The sequence below is a fragment of the Alligator mississippiensis genome, chromosome 4 (assembly GCF_030867095.1).
Source record: "Alligator mississippiensis isolate rAllMis1 chromosome 4, rAllMis1, whole genome shotgun sequence".
NCBI classification, from domain to species: Eukaryota; Metazoa; Chordata; order Crocodylia; family Alligatoridae; genus Alligator; species Alligator mississippiensis.
In genome coordinates, this window is record NC_081827.1 from 80,487,239 (window position 1) to 80,509,730 (window position 22,492).

Consider the following 22,492-nt stretch of genomic DNA (forward strand, 5'->3'; position numbering starts at 1 on the left):
CACTGCACATTCCTATGCATGAGAGGGATTGTGCTTTTCTTAATGAAAGACAGCTTCAATAACCTATAAGAAGATAACACTTATTTCTTATCATTTCATAAATTTTATATTTACATGATTTATAATAGCGACAATGAGCTCTGAGTTGGGTGTTTCTTGTCAGTAATTAAAGAACTAAGGTAAAGCTTCACTTTTATTATACTGTAAGCAGAACTCAATATCCATAGCAACGTGAAATTCAACTTTGAACATTTCAACACATTAAAAGAGATTTGTTTAATTTTTTTTTCACTGTTCCATAGTTCATAGTCACAGTAATAACCTCTGAGTCAGGCATTTCCTGACAGTCATGCCAAGAGAGACTCATCTCCTCCATATAGCTGTACACTGTTAGAAAATGCTCTCACTGTCAGTCATTATTGCTTAATGCCCCAGTTAATCATTTTGATGGAGATGGAAATTGGGTTTCCATTTCCTAATATATGAAGACTTAGAACTAGACCTGTCCAAAGCTTTGAAAAAAATCCAAAGACATATAGCAAAGTTGTGAATTACAGATTGCAAACTGCCGGGGAAATTAAGGTTCACTAAAGTGTCTAGTCCTCCTGCTGGAGGATTTGATTGGCTTGTTCTTGGTTTACAGAAGAGTCAAAAAGCATACCATTTCCATGAAGAAACAGAATGAGTAAGTGGCAAACTAAATATCATATGATTGCATTGGAAGTATAAAACAAAGTTTTTTTTTTTCTAGGTTTATTTTGATTTGCTACAAATAAAAAGTTCAACTCAGAGGTTATTACTGTGACTATGAACTATGGAACAGTGACAAAAAATAAATAAGTTTTGCCTAGTTTTATTGCGATTTGCTATAAATAAAAAATTAAGGTGGGTTATGACTGTCCAACTTCTGAGTGGCTGGTATCTGTATGCAATGTGGATTCCCTGAGCTCCCTTTCAGCACAGGCTCCCCTGACTCCTGAATCTCCTGCCGTGTGGGCTGTGTGGAGTCCCTGCCCCCCCACCGCATGAACTGCATAGACTCTGTAGGTCCCTATCAACTGTACTGCACAGCCTGTAGGGGCAGGAAGCAGAAACCAGAGGAAGGAGGGAGAGTCCAGAGTCTTGTCACCAGCACAAAGAGCAATGGAAGGAGTAGTATTTGAGTGGGAGCCCATGGGCCACAATTTATCCCTTCAGCTGGACAGCCCTGATATAGGTGACTATTGAATTAGATACATCTGAAATGTTTACATTAGCTAATTACGTGTAAATGGAAATATGATGTGGACATATTTCAGTAATGTAAGAAATTATGAATGATTATAAAAGATGTTTGTTTATGTTTTACTACAGGCTTTCAGTGGAGATTTTGGTATTCTACATCTTATGTCTTGAGATCTTGTGGAAAGAATAGAATAGTCACATAAAACTCAGTGGACATATCAAGAATGAAAAAAACTAAAATGAAAATGATTTAAAAAACTTAAAAAGCTAAGCTGAGATAATTTCATGCCTTCCTACTGCTATATACTTCCTGGCCTCTGTTTTTCAATTACAGAGTATCATTGACTTAGGAATTACTCCTGATTCAAACTGCTATAAATCTAAGGAGAAGCAAGTATGTCTATGTCTAACTATTCCCTTTTCAGCTTTTCGTAGGCCATGCAATAAGGATTGTTCTGTAGGAAAAAGAACAGTAGCCCATGCACAGCTGTACAAATTTGTTGCCCGTCACTTGCATTTTTATTTGCTAGATGACCAGGCAACAAGAAACTTTCTGTTTTGCTTCATTTTATTTATGCTTTTGCTTTTTTTTCCCAAGGAGGTCATCTGTAGCCACTTAAGAGAAATAGAAAATATCTTGTGTTTGTACAATGTCAGTAATTATCATTTTTTCCTACTTATTATTTGAGCTATACCTATTGCTCTCTCTACTGCAATTGACTCATTATCAGATTCTATTGCTGTACCCTTCTCAAGTGATATAATTGTGCAAACAATTTAAAATCCTGACCTTTATTCCACTTTCCAGGATATTGTCTTAATTGCTAAACCTGGTAATTAGTTGAGTGCACACATATTAAAAATTACAACAAAAAGCCTCCTCATTCAATTGTTGGGATGTAAGTACCAGTAAAAATTTCAAGACTTTGTATTTTATTCTATAGGGCCAGATACACATTATGGGAAGTTGTGTGTTAAAGACAGGCATGGGCTGCATTGCTCCAGGAAGAGTACATCTGCTACTACAATCTTTAATGAGGTGCACATTACTGCTTCAGCTATGGTATTTCCCCTGTGTGGTCTTCTGTGGAATGGGTTTGAAATACAGTCTTACTCTCTCCTTCACCCTTTTGAGGACCTAAGGAAATAGGACATTACTTCGGGTGGGTTAGATTGGGGTTTTTCAAGAGGGTTTCTCTGATGTTTTTACAGATGAAATGGATACAAATGCCTTTAGTTAAGGTAGCCTGACACAGTCCATTGTATGACCTTAATTTTGGATTCTTTAAACTTGGCTATTTGTTCAAATAAACCTTTTCTGTGCCTTTACTTGCTAAGAATAATTCTTTTTTTTTTTTAGGAAATCCCCAGCAAAACAGGGCTCACTATGCCTGAATATAAGGTTATGGAAAAATATTTTTTGACTATGCTAAAAATTCTTAAAACCATTTCATTGATGCCTGCAGGGTTTGGCATAGAAACTTGGCAGATTTGTCAGAGGGGTCACCAGAGCATCACGAGCAGTCCTTTGGCTACCCCTGTGAAGATCTGCTCAAATTTGGCCAAGCTGTCAACTTAAAATCTGTTTGCATATGCTTGATTAATATTTGACAGCTACATTTTCCATTGATTACATCTGGATTGAATGCACTCTAGCTCAGAGCTGCAGAGTACAAGCAGAATATTCCTCCAAGCAGGCATAAGCACAGGAACTAAGAACGGAGACCTTCTGCCTTATGCTTTCAGTGCTCTTCCTGTTGGGATTAAGAAAAGTATCAATAGAATCATAGAAAATACAACTGGAAGCAACCCTGAAGATCCCCAATTTCCATCCTTTGCCCCAAGTCAAGATCTACTCTAACTAAACCATTCTTGGCAGTTCATTAAGTGCCTAGACTGTTCTTAAACAGCCTCCAGTGAGGGAGATTACAAAACTTCCCTAAATGATTTCTTTCAGTAGTCAGATTTCTTTCTTTCACCAGTCCCTAAAGTCATAAAGTTTTTTTTTTTTTTTCCCTAATGTTCAACCTAAATCTCCCCTGTTGCTTATTAAGTCCATCACTTCTTGTCCTATCCTCTGTGGGTATTTGTCTTGGCTGTATTCTTTTAGATATTTGAGGCCTCTAATGTCTTCTTTTCTTCTCTAGACTAAAATAAACTCAGGTTTTTAATTCTTTCCTAATAGGCCATGTTTTCTAGACTTCTGATGATATTTGTTGCTTTCCTTTGGATTCTCTGTGGTTTATCCTCATCTTTCTTGAAGAATGCTGTGCAAAATTGGCCATAATATTCCAGCTGAGGCCCTACCAATGCTTTGTAGGGTGGAAGGATTGTTTTTTATAAATAGCGTAACCAGAGCGGGGTGAATCGGACACCAGGCCTGAGCACCAACTTAGAGAGAGACCCCCTAGGAGTCTTTCCCACAGCAGATACAGCCTGGCCATGGGAGTCAGACTGGCATAGCCCCATGCCCAGCAGTATATCTGAAGGGGAAGAGAGGTGGAAAACCCGTTTTGCCATAGGAAGTCCTGCTCTGCATCTGAAAGTAGGAGGTGAATAGGGCACCAGGAGCACCTCTTGGGGAGCCCTTGCTATTGCTTGTCCCTCAGCAGCAGCAGCCCAAGCCCATGCTGCTACGGGAGCAGCAGTAGCAACTACAACTCAAGTGTGGAGACCTATGGCAGGAAAGCTTCCTCTCCCTCTCCCCCTGCTCTCCAGTGGTCAGCATAATTCTACCCCTCCCACAGTGGTCCCAAGCACTGAAAGAGCTTGCTTGCTCCATGTATAGCACTCCTCTTTACATGCTACAGAAGTCATTGACCAAGATCTCTCCCACATCGTAAGGTATCTTATACTTTGAAAGGCAAAAAATTGGGTTCTTTTTTATTTGTCTATTGTGTTTTGAGAACTTAAGGATACATTTAGCTCAGGTTTTCAAGCCTTTTACTAAGGCTGTGCGAACCAGCAGCATTACACTTTGACTTCTGTTTCGATGGAACAGTATTTTGTTTTAAGTCTTATTTCATTTCGAAAGCACTGTTCCGTTCTGTTTCATTGAAATGGTTTTGCTGTTTTGATGCTGCTTCGACGTTTCGCCCATAGGCTATAATGGGGAAGCATGAAACAGCTTATAACTTTGTAATTTCTTGCCCAATGCTGATGAAACTTGCAGGGCTAGTAGCCCCTTTTGAGGGTATGAAGCCTGCCAAGTTTCAAGGAGATAGGTGCAAGGGGTTCTAGGAAACTACACCTTAAGCTGTTGACAAGCAGAAGCTGGGGAACAGGAACAGCATCCTGTGATCCAGCAGGCAGATCGGGGGCCTGTACCCCTGGGAGGAGTCTAGCAGAACCCCATTAGCCCCCCTGGGGGTGCAGAAGGGCCCCCAATCTGCCTGCCAGATGACAGGAGGTTGTTCCTGCTGCCTGGGACCCAGCACTGAGGAACTGAGCCCGGCTGAGGGAAGCGCTTCCTACTGCCAGGCTCAGTTTCCAGAGGTTCACAGTCCTGGGAAACTCAGCCCAGCTGGGGGAGGAGCTTCCCCCAGGTGAGCTCCATTCCCAGTGTCGGGAAACTCAGCCCAGCTGCAGGGAAACTCAGTTCCAATCGGCTCCGCCAGCCCCAGGGAGCGCAGCCCAGTAGCGGGAGGTGGGGAGAGCCAGGCCAGCACTCCACGCCGAGCTGAGCCACATGGGGCTGCGGAGCCACTTCGAGTGCAGCCTTGGCTCTCCTCTGCATCCCATCACCTGGCGGCTGCTTCGAAACTGAAAATGTTTCAAAATTTTTGAAACGTTTTGACTAGACTTGTTTTGTTTCGAGGCTGTTTTGAAGCCCTTTGTTTCATTTTGATTTTGCTGTTTTGAGTTTAAAACGAGTCAAAAACAGCTTCGAAATGAACCAGCGCGTGAAGTTTTTCATAGCCCTACCTTTTACCACAGTCCTTTAATTTAGAAATGTCATTTTTTCCAAAAGGAAAGCTGAGGTTCTTACCTCATTGTTAACTTATTCTTACTTCGTAGTAGTAACTGTTACTTTTTAAAATTAAACACCACCTATTATAAAATGAGGTTACTTCATTTGAGCTCAAAACACTGTGATCCTTTTTCAAATATATGTATGTGAATCCTCATTTTATGAGAATCAGCATCTTTACTGTTCAACTGGAGCATTGAACATTTACTTTCAAAACCAAAGGTGTCTGGTGCACAGGCAAGAAGAGAATCCTTATTTATCTAAAGCTTGTGTTCATACTGTTTTAATGAAAAATGATGCTCCAGAAAGTAGGATAGCAATTAGGAAAGTAGGACTGAAAGAGACCTCATGAGCTCATCCAGTCCAGCCCCTGACTCATGGCAGGATCACACCTAACTAACAATCCTGGCCAAGTATCTGTCTAATCTGCTCTTGAAATATTCCAAAAAACAGAGTTTCCACGATTCTTCTATGTAGCTTCTTCCAAAGCTTGACTAGCCTCATAATCATACACTTTTTCCTAATCTCCTGCTTAAATTTCCCCTGCTGCAGCTTGAGGCCATTGCTCCTAGACCTGTTCCCTGTGGTAACAGAAAACAGCCTATTTCCATTCTCTCAGTATTTGTTCTGTGTATTTAAAACCTGTTATTAAATGCTCCGTAAGTCTTTACTTCTCCAGACTAAATAACTCTAAATTTCCTCCTTTCAACCATTCTTTGTAATTTTTGCATCCCAGGCCCCTAATAATTTTTGTTGCAAATGGTCCATATCCTTATTGCTGATCACCTTGTTCTCTTCTAGGTACTTCACAATAGATTCCTTGAGCACTTGTTCCATGATTTTCTAGATATAGAGGTCAGGCTGATTGATTAGTAGTTCCCCAGATCCTCCTTCTTTTCTTTCTTAAAGATGGGTACTATATTTGCTTAATCATCTGGGACCTCACCTAACCTCTACAAATTCAATGGCTCCAAAATTACTTCAGCTAGTCCCTTCTATACCCTAGGGTGCATGCTATTCAACCCTGCCAACTTGAAACTTTCTTTAAGTAATCTCTAACCTGGTTTTCCACTGCTTTAGGATATTTGTCTCCTTCCATATCTTTGCTTCCAGCTATGCTTGTCATCTAGTAGCTGCCCTTAGTTCTGAAGACTGAAATAAAAAAGGCATCTTGGCATCATCTTTAACTAGATTGCCTTCCACATTTCATAAGTAAGCTACTGTTTCTCTGGTCTTCCTCTTTTGACATACCTGTAGAATCCCTTTTTATTGTTTTCTTATATCCTTTCCCAGCTGCATCTCAAGTTGTGTGTTGGCCTTCCTAATTTCCTCCTTGGATGCCTGTGCAATGCTCCTATACTCTTCCCTAGTACTATGCCCAAGTTTCCACTTTTTGTAAGATTCCTTTTTGAGATTCAGCTCACTGAAGAGATTGCTGTCTAGCCATGTTGGCCTCCTGTTGCACTTCCCATTCTTCCACTGCATCAGGGTAGTATGCTCTTGTGTCCTTAAAAGGACCTCCTTAAAATACAGTGAGCTCAGTTTTTCCCCTTTGACTTGCTTCCTAGGGGATCCTGCCCACCAGTTTCCAGTGTATAAAGAGGTTTGGTTCCTTTTATGAAAGCAATGTTACCCATGTAAAGAGGACCTTAACATTTCCTTCTAGGTTATGTTGAAAGAAAAATCAGCCCATAACTATAGCTAACTAGGCATCAATGCTGTCAAGCCCTTAAGGGGCCTGGGCTGATGTTATGCTATCCAACAAACTAAGGATTCTGTTCTGCTTGACTTCTTGGACATTGAAGCCTGAATATAAATATAATAGAGTGCTTTTTTCATCACACTGTTGGTAAGTCAAAATGAATATCTCCAAGTATTAAGCCTTTCCTAATCCTGTGAAAAACATGAAAGATTTTTCTTAGCTCTGAGACTGTGGAGATAATAAGTGCAAATGGCAATTGATAGTTGATAACTAAAAACGATAGTAAAATCCTGTATATGTGTTTTCTTATGAGTTTTTCTTAGCATGAAAATTATCCTTTGAAGCTGTGAACCAGAAAGGTCTTTCATCACACACTTACCTTCAAGAACTGTGAACAGTTACGTAGCTTTCAATGGCAACTACTCAGATGAAAAAGGTTGTGCACTTGGTTGTTTTGCTATAATGAGATCAGCATCTGAATTAAATCTGTTTATTTAAGATTCTTTTAAATGTTTGATTCTACACGTGCTTTTCCATGCTTTATGGAAGAATGGTCTGTACAACTCTGAGCTGCCAGGTAAGCACAGTTTCTGTAACTAACCTTACCTAGTTACCTTCCTCATAAGATCCATATAATGTAAAGTTTGAGTGCAAGTCTAAATCCTTTTAAATTTATGAATTACTTAGAACAGATTTCTATTTTCACTTTCCCTTTTCACTCTTTGTATTGGACAATATACTAATAAAACCTGGGAAATTACAGTATTTCAAGTCAGCCTCAAGGCTGCTGCGATTGTTGCACCTTAGATACTGTAACAACCCTCCTCTACTACAGCTCATGTTTGTAGACATGGGTTGCAACTGATCTGGTATGAGGTTACTTGAGTTACTTTGCATCACTGGTGATTTTTCAGGCCCAGTGACCAGGTGGCGCCCATTTCTTCTCCAGGTACAAGTGGCTGGCTTTGACAGGACTTATTTTCAGTTCTTCTGGGTGTCCACACACCCTCCTAACCCAGGCTAGCCCAGGTGGGGGTTCGGATTTAGTCACCAACAACCTAACCATGGAACAGGCTGTACTGGTACCAGATAGCAGACCAAGAGAGCCTGGCCTGACAGGATTATAGTATTTAAACAGATTAAATTATGGGCCAAAGTTTGTGTTCTTCAAGATCTTCATTCTGGAAAGATTTTCAGAATTTTCTGATTTTTTTTTCTCACTTTTTCTCTCCAACATAGAATAATAATATAGTAATATAATAGGAGAGAGCATGTCTAAAAGACTTTAAAATTAACCTGACTTGAAGCTGGGAGATGTGATTGAAAGATCAATGTTCTAATACAAGGATTCTTCTTTCTCTCATACAAAGGCTAGTGTTATAAACCAAGACCAAACCCATATGTAGCTCAACAAACCTTTGCATTTTAAAACAGGAAATAATGTTTGAAAAGTATCTTTCAGGTTGGTTTTTATTTAACTGAGATGTAATCATTATGGATGACCCACAATTAAAGTTTCACAAGGCTTCAGGCTGTAATTCATTCTGAAACACCGAATGCCAAAGTTAACACACATGGTCAGTCAGATGGAAAGTGATTATTAAAAAGGAAAGAAAAAAAGAAGAAAACCATGCACTCTCTTTTTAATTCCAAAAGTTAATGTTTGAGTCTGGATGTTTATTTTAAAAAGTGGCATCTGTCTGTTAAAGATTCAGGGCTCACATACTACTTTGACTTTGGGTAGCCATGTACATCTGTGCAAAATGTTAAACTCCATCATTTTGATTTACTAGCAGTTTAGAATCCTTATTCAAACTTGTGTGCACTTGTAATACAAGGTGCAAAAAGTAGAGAATTAGACCTTAGGTAGTAGAGAATTAGCATTTGAAGAGCATTGATAAATAATGCTTGATATACCTGAATTTGAGGAATGATGTATATAAAGTTGAGAATGAAGTACAGCAAAAGCTGTGTTAACCAGCACCTTACAAGCCGGCATGCTCTGTTAACTGGCATGCTGGTTTGTAAGGACTTGTAAGGGAAAAGTGAAACTGTAAGTGCCCACCATGGCACTTCCAGTTTTGTGGAGCCCACATGGCCCAGGGGAAAGCAGCCTGCACTGCCAAGCCCCACAGTTTGGGGCATAGCAGCCTGTGCGGGTCCCCCCTCCCTGTCTCTTGGGGCCCATGGGGCCCGTGGGAGGGAGGGCAATGCGGCAGGAGGGGCAGCGACATTTCAGATGCAGTGGGACAGGCAGTGGCCTGAACAGTCAAAGATGCCTGTTCAGGCCACTCAGTTATCCAGCTTATTTTGTCATCCGGCACCCTCCATTCTCCGTGAGTGCTGAATAACAAAGCTTTTACTGTAGTGATCTTAGGTTCTGCATCAACTCAGCTTAAACTAGGACCCTACACAGTGGCTGTGTCTACACAAGTTGCTGACTACTGGTACTACTGTGCAGTAACATCTCATGGCGTACACTGTGATGTAACGTTACTGTGCAGTAGCATCACAAAAAAGCTGTTTGTTGGTGCTATTGCACAGTAACCCAGGTTACTGTGCAGTCATTTAGTACTTGCTTATACAAATGAAGATGTAGTAACAACTGCACAGTCAGTGTCTCATGTAGACGTGGCCAGTGGGAACAAAGGTATTTATCGCCTCTTTCTGCTTTCCCCAATCTGTATAAATCTGTGTTACACTAACAAATTATACTTAGGTAGTTTGTTAAATGGGTATTTTATATACTGCTTGTTATTTTTCCCAAATATTATTTGTCACAAATAAAAGCTCTGTGTACAATGGAGAAATAGTACTCATTTGTTTGTCATGGATCCAGAGAACCTCACAAATCTGCATGATGTCTCTAAGCTAAATATTATTTTGCATTTGGGTCTCTAAGTAGCAGAAAAAATTTAAATCACCTATAGGCATGTGCCTTCTTGTCTGGGCATCTAAGGAGGCTCATTTTCATTGTTTATTCCAACAAGTGCATGGAAAACATTTCTTTCTAAACACTGCCTTTTAGTACGTCTGTTTTAAATGGTCATGGCCATTTGGGGATATTATATACCCTGTACAGATGATGTGCACATCTGACCTCAGGCAAATTTTGGAGGATGACAACATCCAAATAGTGACACAGTTTAGTGGCACAGTTACTGTTTCTAGAAATGACTGTTAAATGATGAGGTTAAAAAAATCCTAGTCATAAATTGTTCTGTACTGTACTGAAACTTGAGATCACTATCTACTTAGGAATCAAGATGTGAGGAGGAAGAGATTATGGACTTGGGTTTTTTTTTGAAAATATTTAAATAAATATTTCTAAACAAATAAAAGTATGGTCACAAATGCAGAGCTAACTGAACCCCTTTCCCCTTCTGATGTCTCTTGAGTTCTCCTGTTTCCATGCCACTCTGAGATGAATTAGTAGAAACAACCGTGACTTAACCATTATTGCTCTTCAGAAATTAGCAACTGTAGAGAATACAGCTGAATAATTAGCTGGACTTTGCAAAGAAATTGTCAGCAAAAAGTGTTTAATTCACACAAACAAAAAGAAGAGCAGGAGGGAAGAAGTAGAGCCACTGTAGACAGAAGTGGGAGAGGAGATTACGGATTAGCTAGATATGGCCGAAGTAGCAAGTTAATTCTTTGCCTCCATCTTCAAGAAGGATGAAAGTGTAAATGAGGATAATGACAAGATATCAAATGGGAAAGAAGTAACAGAAATTACTGAATCTGAAGTGGGAACAAAACTTGGATTGGTTATTGTGATAAGATTGAGGGTTCTAGATCATGTCCATCACAAAGAATGGAAAGAAACGAGTCACTAAATAAAAAGTCCTGCAGCATGGCCCTTCAATGGATCTGTCACAGAAGTAATACTCTATAATTGAAAAGTAGCAAATGTAGTGCCTATATTAAAAAAACAAAAACAAAAAAACAAAGGAGGAAAAAATGAAATCCAGGAAAAAATAGGCTCATAAGATTGAGGTCAATCTCATGCAAAGCCTTAGAAGAGAGATTGAAAGAATGAATAATCAAGGATATAGAAATAAATATGAAGTGGGACAATTGTAAATTGGATTATGCATTTGCTAAAGGGAGTACAACAGATTACGATGAAGGAGAAGTAACAGAATGGAGAGAAGTTACTTCTGGTGTTTCTTGGGGATTGTTCCTGGGACCCATCCTGAATAACATTTTTGTTAGCAAGGTTGGAAAGATCTAGGTTTGTATTTAGGATGAGACACTGGAAGGAATTGCCAATATGGAGGGACACTGAACTGCTATACTAGAAGAATGGTAACCTTGAGTAGAGGAGCAATAGATGTGGCATTAAATTCAATAATACAAAGTGGAAAATCCTGCAGCTGAGGAGCAATACCAACAACATTTATTATAAGATGAAAGAAACAGAGGAAGAGAAGGACCTGAACATACTGGTTGAATATAGTGTGACATGACCCTGAATAAAGATTAATGCAAATCCAGGTTGGATTAGTCTGAGTATTTTTAGAAGAGATGAGGAAGTTTTAGTTATACTGCGTAAGGCCCTCATGTAGTATACTGGTATAATTCGGGTCACTTGCAGAAAGTCCCTATGTCTAGTTCAACTGAATAAGTAGGTGTCCTTTAAATCCTGACAGAGTTTTTTGTCTGTTTGTGTTCGGCAGTTCCTTGGTTGTTCCTAGTCTGAACAAGACTTGTAGATTGTCCAGAGATGGAGTTATACTTAATTACAGCTAACATTTTGGGCACTGTTTCTTAGTGGCTCTTTTTGATGGATGGCTGTCTTGAACCATCTTTTTTTCTACCTGTACTTCAGATCAGTTTCAATGAGTTAAACGAACATAATCATAGACAATTCACTGCAATAATTAGTTACACAAATATGTGTTTTCTGAGGACCTGAAATGAATGCCTATATTCTGTTCACATTTACCCTCATGTAAATCTAGCATTAATCCATTTATTTCCATAACATTTATTTGGATTTGAACAGATATAATACGAAGCAGAATTAGAACTCTTAATGTATAAAAAAAATCTAGGGCTGGTGAGTTGTTTGAACAACTCCGAGTACATAACTCAGTCAACTCCAAATCTGAATTCACTTCATGACAGGGCATCTACATAATAATGTTTTGTTAATGTTTTAATAATATTTCCCAGTAGAAATGAAAGCTGACTGACTGAATTTCACCAAAATAAGGCTGATAATTTTTACCCTTGTCAGCTGTGCTATATTATAGTTACTTCTCTAGGAATTCATACTTGTGAATTAATTCATTTGATGTTGTCTTCTTCCTTTGCTTATGAAGCAGAGACACATTTCAATCCCAATAATTTATTTTGTATTACAGGGATTGATGTCATTCTCACTGAAGTCAATGGAAGATTCCCATCACCTAAAACAATAACAGGATTGAGCCCATACTTGAGATCTTGTGACTTTTGACCACTAAGTCACCAGGATCCATTTTTTATACTGACAGTATATTTTAGCAAAGAATATCACTCTATTTCAAATACTTATTGTAGGATATTTAGTTAGAAGTTGTGTTACAAAAGTGGGTCAGTCAAGTTTCTTTTTATCCATATGTCTCCATCTCTTGTTAAAATTGGGAATTCATTGATGTATTTATAATGTTTATCTTTATTTAAGCCAACCCCCTCAAAACTTTATCAGATGTAATATTAGATTTGTGTTAGGAGGTAAAAATTAAATTAGGGCCTTGTTGCACATTAATTCTAGGCAGTTGCTGGAACTCTTAACCCCTTGGATTATCCACACACTAACACCTGAAACTACTTTTAAGCACACTTTAGGCAGTTTATAGTTTTGCCACTCCTGGGCAGGTTTATGACTGATCTGCATTACCCAGCTCGTTTTCCATTAATGTGTGGGCCCCTCGCCACAGATAAGCTGCTGAAGTTGCAGTCCTCCAGCATCCCAAGATGCAGTGTCCCATATCCACTTCTTTAATTTATTTCCTCTATATTTCTTTTTAAATTCTTTTAAATTTTTTCTTTTTATTTCATCCTTCAGTGGCTGACTTCCTTAATTTCATCACCCTTCCCCCACCCGTTTCCTTTCCATCTCCCGTTTCATTACTTACCCACATCCCATTAATTCTCCACCTCTCAACTTCATGTTCCTGCCCAACCCATCTCTCAAACCCCCACCTAGAGCAGGGATGGAAACCTGTCCTAGCTTACCAGCCTTGTAGGGCCCTTGTAGCTGTAGCTTCTAGCCAGGCCCCTGCTTGCCAGCCCTCTAGTGGCAACTTATAGCTGTACAGACAGACAGAGAAGGGGGGCAGCCAGAGAAGGTTTTTAGCCTTAAGTTGTGACTGCTCCAAACTTGAGCTAGCACTGACAGTAATCAACATCTGACCAGCTCAAAGAGCAATGTGTAACAAGCCCTTTAGATATGTAATCATTTGGCTTACCACATGTAATGTAAATCCTCTCATGGCAAATTACTCTGATTAAAGAGTCTTCATGGGGACTAGTAACTAAATGTGTCAGTTTTTTAAAATAGTATTTAAATTGTACAAATGTATCATATTTATGGATGATTTTTTTTGTCATAAGCAGAAGTTCAAGGAAGTTAGGCAGTATAAGTTGCCCTTGAGCTCCTGTGCACAGGATACATGTATTCCTGATAATAGCGTGGAGGAGTACCTGTTTCTGTGGAATTCTACTTCTCTTCTCATGAGTGTATGAGCACAGATGGAGACAGGGTAAAGCCTTGGTCCTAAGTCTGCTCTGGCCAGTGCCACAGGGGAGATAATCAGCTACTGGGATAAGCAGGAAGCAAATTACTTCCTCCATAGAACTACTGGTCCCTCACCTTGGAGTAGGTAGTTGAATTTCTTATGCTGTTGGATAACACCTAGTGCAAAGAGGCCAGTAAGCTAAATAAATGAATGAAAAATATCATAATAAGTGTGAAAATATTTTTACTTATTTTTCTGGCATTGGATTTATCCTTGCCGTGAACATATCCCCCTCTGGTTTAGAAAGGAATTCTGCCTGAAAAAGTTGCTTGTTCTTATTAGGGTTCTATTCAGTTTAGAAGAGTATCCATTTTAACCAGCTCTGAGGAAGCAGATTATATATTCCAAAATGTAAGATCCAGCTTTTTGACCACATAACAACCCCATTTCCTAGTTACAAGTCTTAGGCTTCAGAGTAAGCCTTACAGGCTTCAGAGCCATGAATGATATACCTATTCCTAACAGGTAGCCTGCCATTTTATGCAGTTGTGAAATGCTCAACTGTGCATTGATTGGCCAGCCCCTTTTCCAAGTTCAAAACCCTTCTCAGCTGGAAGCCTTTGTATTATATTGAGAGCCAAAGACAGTATTTAGGCATATTGGGAGAAGAAGAATCCATCATACTAAATGTAACAGTCTGTGCTTTACTTATAAACAATACCAGAACCTGGGATATGATTTCCTCCCCATGTTCCATTTTGTGTGACTCAGCTTTGAACCACCTTATATTCAGCAGTGCACCTACTAGGCATAAATTAGCCCTCAATCTTGGTTCATAATTCTTCTCCTCTGACTATAAAAATCGCTCAGATCCTGCTCCTGTTGCCATTTAAGGAAGTCCAATATGTATTTTGGCACTGGCTGTACACTATCTCCATTTCTAGAATGCTTTCCTGCTGAACCTGAAACTAAGAAATGAGCCTATACATTTCAGTGTCACCTCCCTATGGACACATCTCCATGAGACACATTAATGTGCATTAGCCTAATATGTTACAGGGGTGTAGGTTGTAGCTGTGTTGGTCTGACATAGGCAGACAAGGTTCCTTGGGTGAATCTGATATCTTTTATTAGATCAACCCAAATAGTTGGAAAATAATTATTAAGCAAGCTTTTGGATTCAAAAACCCTTCGTCAGGCAAAGGAAGTTGCAGCAGTTGGTGTGTGCCCTTCCTGGATGGAATGAAATTTTCCAATGAAAATTGTGTGCGCCCATCCAGGAAGGGCACACACCAACTGCTGCAACTTCCTTCGCCTGACGAAGGGTTTTTGAACCCAAAAGCTTGGTTAATAATTATTTTCCAACTATTTGGGTTGGTCTAATAAAAGATATCAGATTCGCCCAAGGAACCTTGTTAGCCTAATATAACATGCATTATGTGTGCATATCTACACGCGCATATCCTTAATGCACATTAAAAATGGAGAAATTCAGGTAATTGCACAAATGCACATATCAAATTTAGGGACAGTTAGTTAAAGTGTATTAATGCACATGTAAACACACATTTTGTCCAAGACCAGCAGTTAAAGCAGATGGTTCAGAGCACTGTTCTTCACCAGTGCTGTTCACTGGTTCTTAGAAAACTGGCATATATACTTAGAACCCCTCTACCTGTCTACTTTGCCTAATTTCTGGCCTTGAGCACATACAGGATGGGATCTGAGGGTGAAGGACTTGTTTCTTAGTATCAGTTCCTCAGAAGGAAGAAGGTATAGACAAATTCTATGTGTACTTAAGAGTCATGTCATTTTCTGCTAACTGAGAATCTGGTTTAACAACATTCCATGTATTTAATTCACATTCTATCTCTGCCATAGACTTATATGTTAAATTTAGTTAGCATTTTTTTAATAAGGGTTACTTGGAAAAAAATTGTTTTCCTGCTGAAATAGTAACTGTCATGGATATAGTTTACTGATCAGGGATATCCATGATGTTTGTGTTTAATCTAATTCTAAAATTCAGAAAAAAGTCATTCCCTGAATATAGTTTATGGGGAAAAAAAATACGTGTGTATGTATGTGTTTCAAATGCTAAGTAAGTGTAAAATAACATTTGAGATTTGCTTACATTTTCTGTAAATTGTCATTTAAGATTATAATTACGACACACTTTAGGGAAGATGCATGTTTTAAATCAAGTTCCTCCAGATCTAAAAGGCTTTTATTCATAATAATGAAGTAGAGAACTAAGATATAAAATAGCAGTATGATGCTCACAAGTTTCCGTGCTCTGCTTCTATTAGTACTTGAAGAAATCTGTAAATGCCTATGTACCATGTATATTTAGAGAGGGAATCTAAAAAATCATGTTTTCTTATTCAGACCCCTCTTATCATGTTGGATGCAAGCTACTTTCTAGTATATTCAGCCATGTGCGGAAGGAAAATTCATATCACAGGTATTTTTAAACGATGTGTGTAGCCACACTAGCTTAATGACTTTTCTGTGACTTGAACACTTTTCTGTGCCTTGAACACTGATCACAGTAGTGAGTCCTAACTATTATTCAAAGAAAACGTGTGGTTGTATTTCTTAATATATTATGTTTTTGTAAGACTGATAGGGGTCCACTCCACTGGCCTGGTCCTTCCCACTGCCCCTTTACCTCCCATCTCTTGCCTGCCATAATTTTGATATTGTTTATTCTTATGAGGAAAGGATCCTTGGGGCCTGTAGAAACCTTATACTAGCCTATTCCATTCAGCCAGGCCAGCCTCCTACCTGTGTCCTTTGCCTTCCTGTAGTCCTTCTTTTGGTGCTCCCATAGGTTTCTGAGGGCCTGTTGGGGTTCCAGTTATCAGAGTCTGGGCCCCCTTTTTCTTTCTGGCTATGCCTTTGTCCACTGGTCAAGACCCCAGCTTCTGGGTATTGGCCTGGTTTCCATGGCAGCCCCTCCTGGGGTTCAGTCTCCTTATGACCATTTCTGCCCCTCAGGTTGGGGCTGATCTCAGTCCCTATAGCAGGGGAGCAAGCCCTGGCACCCCTATTTGTGGCATTCTCCCTCCTTGTAGCCACAGCCTGGCCCTCCCATAACAAGTTCAAGCAGAACAAAAGCACAAGCCAACTGCTTCATAAAGCAAATATTCTCCTCCTCAGGGTAAATGTCACCTACAGACCCTATCTTGGCAGTAGCCTTTGCTCTTCACCCCCCATACTCCTGGGTGGCTGCCTGTTCATCTCCAGCAGCCCCTCACTCCTGGGAAGCAGACATAACCCCCGCCCCATGGCCTTATTAATCCTGGGCTCAGTCCACCTGGGTGGCTACTCTTCACTACTTTTCCTGTCCCTGGGTTTCCTTCTTTCTCAGGTCTCACTAGGAACAGGGGCAGGGGCTCTGTGTTACAGTTTTACATTGAGCAAACATTCAACACACTCTAATAAGCATTGTTTAATTTTGTTTTAAAGCAAAGAGAAGATCCTGGTTCTGACTCAAGTAGCTGAATTCTGTACCAGTCACTAGCTCAAAATGCAGCCCTAGCTTCCAGTCTACATGAATACCTGGAAGGTTAGATTCTTCTGTGTACTAAATTCTTTTTGTATTGGGTAAGAAGTATTGCTAACCCTAATTGTTAAAAACAAACAAACATGATTTATCTACCCAAAATCAAAAAGATGCCTTAAAGCTCCCTCTCTCTGGTTTCACAGGCCTTGGGGCTCTATAACCACGTTAACCACAGCCTCCTGTCTTCCTTTCTTGTGCATTCTCCTTCCACATTGTCGCATCTTCACCTATCTCTTCCAGATCAGTTTTTATGTTTTCTTCCCATCTGTGCCTTGGTCTACCTCAGGGTCTGATACCTTCCACCCTCACCTTCCAAAATCTGCCTCATGTGTCTTCTCTTATTGAGTCTCATGATATGTCTTGCCCATTTCATTCTCTGTGCTCTTATCTTGCTCAGGGACTCCATTTTTTGTAAAGATTCACAAACTCTTGTCTTCTCTTCTATACTCCATTTTCTTGTACTGCACCAAATATTTTCCCTAGCAGTTTGTTTTTCAAACACTTGCAGCCTTTTTCCATTTGACTTTGTCAGCATCCAGAATTCACATATGTATAAAAGGACAGGTTGAACAATTGTTCTATGAAACTGGATTTTAAACTTTCTTTAGATCTTCCTTTTTTTATGCAGACTCAGTGGACATGTATTAGCACTATGAAATCTTGCCAAGATTTATTCAGTTCTTTGATTGTCTTCAATGATTGCTGTTCCTGACTTTTTTTATTTGATTTTTGTTCTTGAAACTTTAGGGTTCAAAATTTATTTTCTTACAAGTGTGAGTGGAAGCGTTATTCTTCTTTTAAGAGAAATCTGTGAGTATCTTGTAATAATATGATTCCAGGATCTGAGACTTCATGAAGACCACCAAAACTCAGATAAAGTATAGACACCTGAGTGCCTTTGAGACTCTGGGCCCAACTGACTTCAGTTTTGCGATAAAATGTTCTTGTTTGGCAAAATTGAATGAGGTTACTTTGAAATGGATAAAGAAGAAATTCCATCCAGTAGAATTATTTGAGTATCATAATATGAGTAATCTAGGCTCCATTTCAGGCACAATCTATGGTATACTCCTAGGCCCCCTCTACATATTAGCTATTGCATAATTACCTTCTCAACTGCACAATAAATTTAGACTGGCTACATGTACAAATTAACTGTTGCACATTTAAAAAGTCCAACCAGCTATAAAGTTATCACTTAAAAATGTATAACAACTTTGTAGCTGGTTTCTATCCAGCTTTAATGTACACACGTGGCTGGGAGGTCACAGCTGCTATGATTTCCCAGTGTTTGTGCTCTCCCAGCTGTAGGGCATCCCATACACTCCTGTTGCTGGGAGACTGCAACAGAGCTGTGGGGACTGAGAGTCCCAAAGCTGATGGGGCTGTCAGTCTCAGCTGTGCACCACATGTTCAGCTGGGACTGAGAATCCTTGCAGCTGACAGGGCTTTTGGTCCTGGCTGCATATGCGGCACAGTTGGGACCGTGAGCACTGGCAGGTGCTGGACTCTTGGTCCTGGTTGCATGTGGTCCCTGTGGTTGGGAGCCCTGTCAGCAGAGGGGGCTCCCAGCCATGGAAGCCTGCTTCTTGCTAATGCAGGCGGAGCCCAGGATTGTCCTACAGTAGCAATAAGACACATGTGGCATGGTATGTGGCATGACTGTATGGATCACACATTAGATCCAATAACACCTTTACCTGCATATATAGAGGGGGCCCTAGAGCAACACAAATACTGTTCTTTACTAAATGCTTATGGCAGAGCCACAATTATATTCTTAATCAATAGTCTTTTAAAATGTATAAATAAATTCAGATGTTGTAGAGCAATTTAATATTAGATTTCTAGAACATTTATTTTAGCAAGACAGAGTGCTTAAACCTCTTCCCTGAAGTGGTGTACATTCCCAATGCTTTCTCTTTAATAGGATCAATAGTCTTTCTGCTTATTTTTGCATACATTTTGATAATTTTTCTTGCTGTCTGGTTTTAGCTTGCACCTTGGAAACTTTTGACCTTCAAATGTGAGGCATCATTGTGGAAAGAATTGTTCAAATCCCTCGCCTACTAAGGGCAGAAGTTCTGAGGAGAAAGAAAACACACACAAATTGTAAGAAAAATAAATTCACAATCAGTGTTTTTGCCACACTTACTTATAACATTCCTTAAGGGTTCATTTCTATGGTACAATATAGAAAAAAATACTCCACAGAGAAATATGCATGCCTTGAAAGGGGATTTTGTATTTTAATTAGTTTAAGAAGATTATAATTGCCAAAAAATTAAGAAGTTGCATATAATCTACATTAATATATGTGTGTGTGTGTGTGTGTGTGTGTGTGTGTGTGTGTATATATATATATATATATATATATATATATATATATATGTATATATCAATCAAAACCAAGCCTTTAGAAATGTAGACACATGTATATATTTTGCACATATTTATATTAGTTATGAGTCAGGACTGGAATAACTTATCCTGCCTGTAGTGTCATGTGAAATGTTTAGAATGTAAATTGAAACCAACCAATTGTATCCTTTCCTTAGAGTTCACCAAAAGGTTAAAAAAGGAGCTGGGGTTAAACAGACATTGGGCAAGGCCATTAAACAGGCTGGAACTATTTCCAACCATGGAGAAAAGTCTTACTGGCACTTCATTAATATTGAAGAGCTTTCAGTAGTTGTCTCTGACATCACTTTATGGAGGAAACTGCTTCTTTTTGGAGGAAACTTTACATTTGCCTTCTCGCTTGGAAATAAAATTGTTCCTGGACAGACATGGGAGCAAAGAGTGGTCATAATTGGACTGTTGTTTGAGATAGGGTTAGCAGGGTTTTTAAATGATCAACTGAAACCTTTGGCCTGGTAGGAAGCATAAGGCATCGTGAGGATGGTAGGTATTAATGGATCTCAGTTGCCCATTGGAAAGTGAGAGGAAAAAGCATGACTGTTCTTATCTCTTCTCCACTCTTTTGTTTGCTACCATATTTCTCTGTTTTGTGTGATTCATTGTGTTTATGTTGTACTCATCATGAAAATACTATGAGACTCTCAGTAGTGCATTAAGCAACATGACTGTATTTTCTTTTTAGAAGAAAGGGTAAGGCAGGGAGAGCATGGTTACAGAAAGTGACCAGGCTGCTGTAAGACGACCCTGAGCATCATTTGTATTCAGTCTTCCTGCTGAGAATGTCACCCGCTTAGCTGGCTGCTGGCCCACTTAGTCACGCCATATGCACTCTTTTACAAAGCTATGAGAAAACATAAGTGTAAATGTCTGGGGAAAAAGGTCTAAGTTTTCAGGATCAGGTGGTTCCCCTGGGCTAGCAGGTTTAAGGTTAAAGTTGAAATGCCAAACAGATCGAGGAAGCTAATCCTCATCATATCATATGCTCTTAATTAACTACTTCCCTGTTGTTGCAGTAGTGGCAGTGTGTGTCTCTAGTACTTTTTTACCTATGGCATTTAATATGGTGTTGGTGTTTTGGGAATTGTTCCTTGTTGTCCTGGGTGATGATCTGCATGTTCTGGGGGATTCTTTCAGTTAACAATTGCCTGTGAATTTCGGGGACTGGACTAGAAGACCCAGTGGTCCCTTCTTATTCTCTAAAGAATTCTTGGAAGCATAAAATACATTATCTTAGATATCTAATACAAAATCACCGGAACAATGGCCAGAATGCTTCAGAAAAGTGGGAAAGAGGCACACAGACTATGGCAGTCATCAAATTGGTAAGTGAAAATACTTCCTACTCCTGGAGTCATTACCGATCTCAAGGACTTTTCAGGGGGATATCTTTCCTTAATTTAGAACTGTAGGGCCTGGGCAGTTATTAACCTTTACATGTGCAAATGAAAGAAGTAAACCAGTGATGTAAATTCCTATACCACCATAACTTTAGCCAGCTGAGTAAAGCCATAAAGTCAAGGGTAAAACAGAACTAGTGTAAGTTATAGTGTTATGAATATCATCTGTCCACAGTTTGTTCCAGGGTAGCCATTTCCTCAATGCAAACAGGATACTGCATGCTCCACCACTGCCTAACGGCAAAGCACTGTAAGAGTTTCCTTCTTGGTGTAGCTGCTCTGTGATAGATGAGCATCTGTCCTTTCAGGATCCTGATGGAACTTACACCAGTGGAAAAAGAAAGTGTAAATTATACTAAGGTCCCTAACATGGTGTTTCAATGTTAATTTAGTAGGTAAATTCTTCACAATGGAATGATTTCTCTGTGACCAGATAACTGTGACTGTTTTAAGTAGCAGATTAGAGACAGATCCATTTTTCACCCTAATTGGGGTTAAACAAGGACGTGTCATTGCCCCACATCTGTTCTTCATTTATTTGACAATCATCCTGGTTCTGATTAAGGAGTGCCTTCCTTCTGGAATTGACATTGAATACTGAATAGATGGAGGACACTTCAATCTGGAACATTTTTGCTCACAAGTCCAAAGTACTTAAAGCAACCATCCTTGACCTTCGGTATGCCAACAGCTGTGCCATCCTTGTGGCTTGCCTCCCCAAATTACTATTAAGAGAAAGACCCTGTAGGTAAGTTGATCCCTTCCCTTACCTTGATAGCTGTCTCTCTCAGGGAGTGAACTGACAAGGGGATCCAGCACAGGATCCAGTGTGCAAGTGCCTCCTCTGGGAAGTTGCTTTGGCATGTCTTTATTCATTACAATCTTCAGAAAGACACCAGGTCTACCATGTAGTCATCATCCTCACCCTCTTCTATTGATGTGAAATGTGAATAATCTACAGTCATCTCAAGAGCCTGGAGAAGTACCATCAATGATGCCTCCAGAAAATCCTTCACATCGTTGTACAAACTCCGGCATGCTTGCTGAAGCCAATGTTGCCAGAATTGAGTCAGTGATCCTTAAATACCAACTTTGCTGCATCAGACATTGTGTGAAGATGCCTGACTCCTGAATCCCAAAACAAGTGCTCTACTCCCAGTTTAGTAATGGCTTAAGATCTCACAGTGGCCAGAGGAAACACTACAAGACCACATTGAAGGTATACCTCATGAAAAAGTGTGCTAACATCAAGAGTTGGGAGGAGCTGGCTGCCAACTGATTTCAATGACACTACAAACTCAACCAAGTGGCAGCCCAATTTGAGGTAAAGGGTCTTGCCCTTGAAGCAGAGAAGAGAGCGCAGAGGAAGGAAAAGGAGAGGAATTCCAGCCTACAGCCCTACTCTTCTTTGTGGGAAGGCCTGCAACTTTTACAGACAGGTCTATGGCTAAAGGATTGGACTCCTAAGTCACTTCAAGA

At 39.7% G+C, this 22,492-nt stretch overlaps 1 long non-coding RNA gene across 1 annotated transcript in view; it reads left to right on the forward strand.

Annotated features, from left to right (window-relative positions):
- The window catches only part of LOC132249826 (uncharacterized), a 30,349-nt gene extending 16,923 nt beyond the window's left edge, over positions 1 to 13,426 (forward strand). The window contains exon 4 of the long non-coding RNA XR_009461332.1: positions 12,269 to 13,426. This is a non-coding gene — a long non-coding RNA (uncharacterized LOC132249826). The remainder of the gene's footprint in view (positions 1 to 12,268) is intronic.
- The last annotated feature ends 9,066 nt before the right edge of the window (positions 13,427 to 22,492 follow it).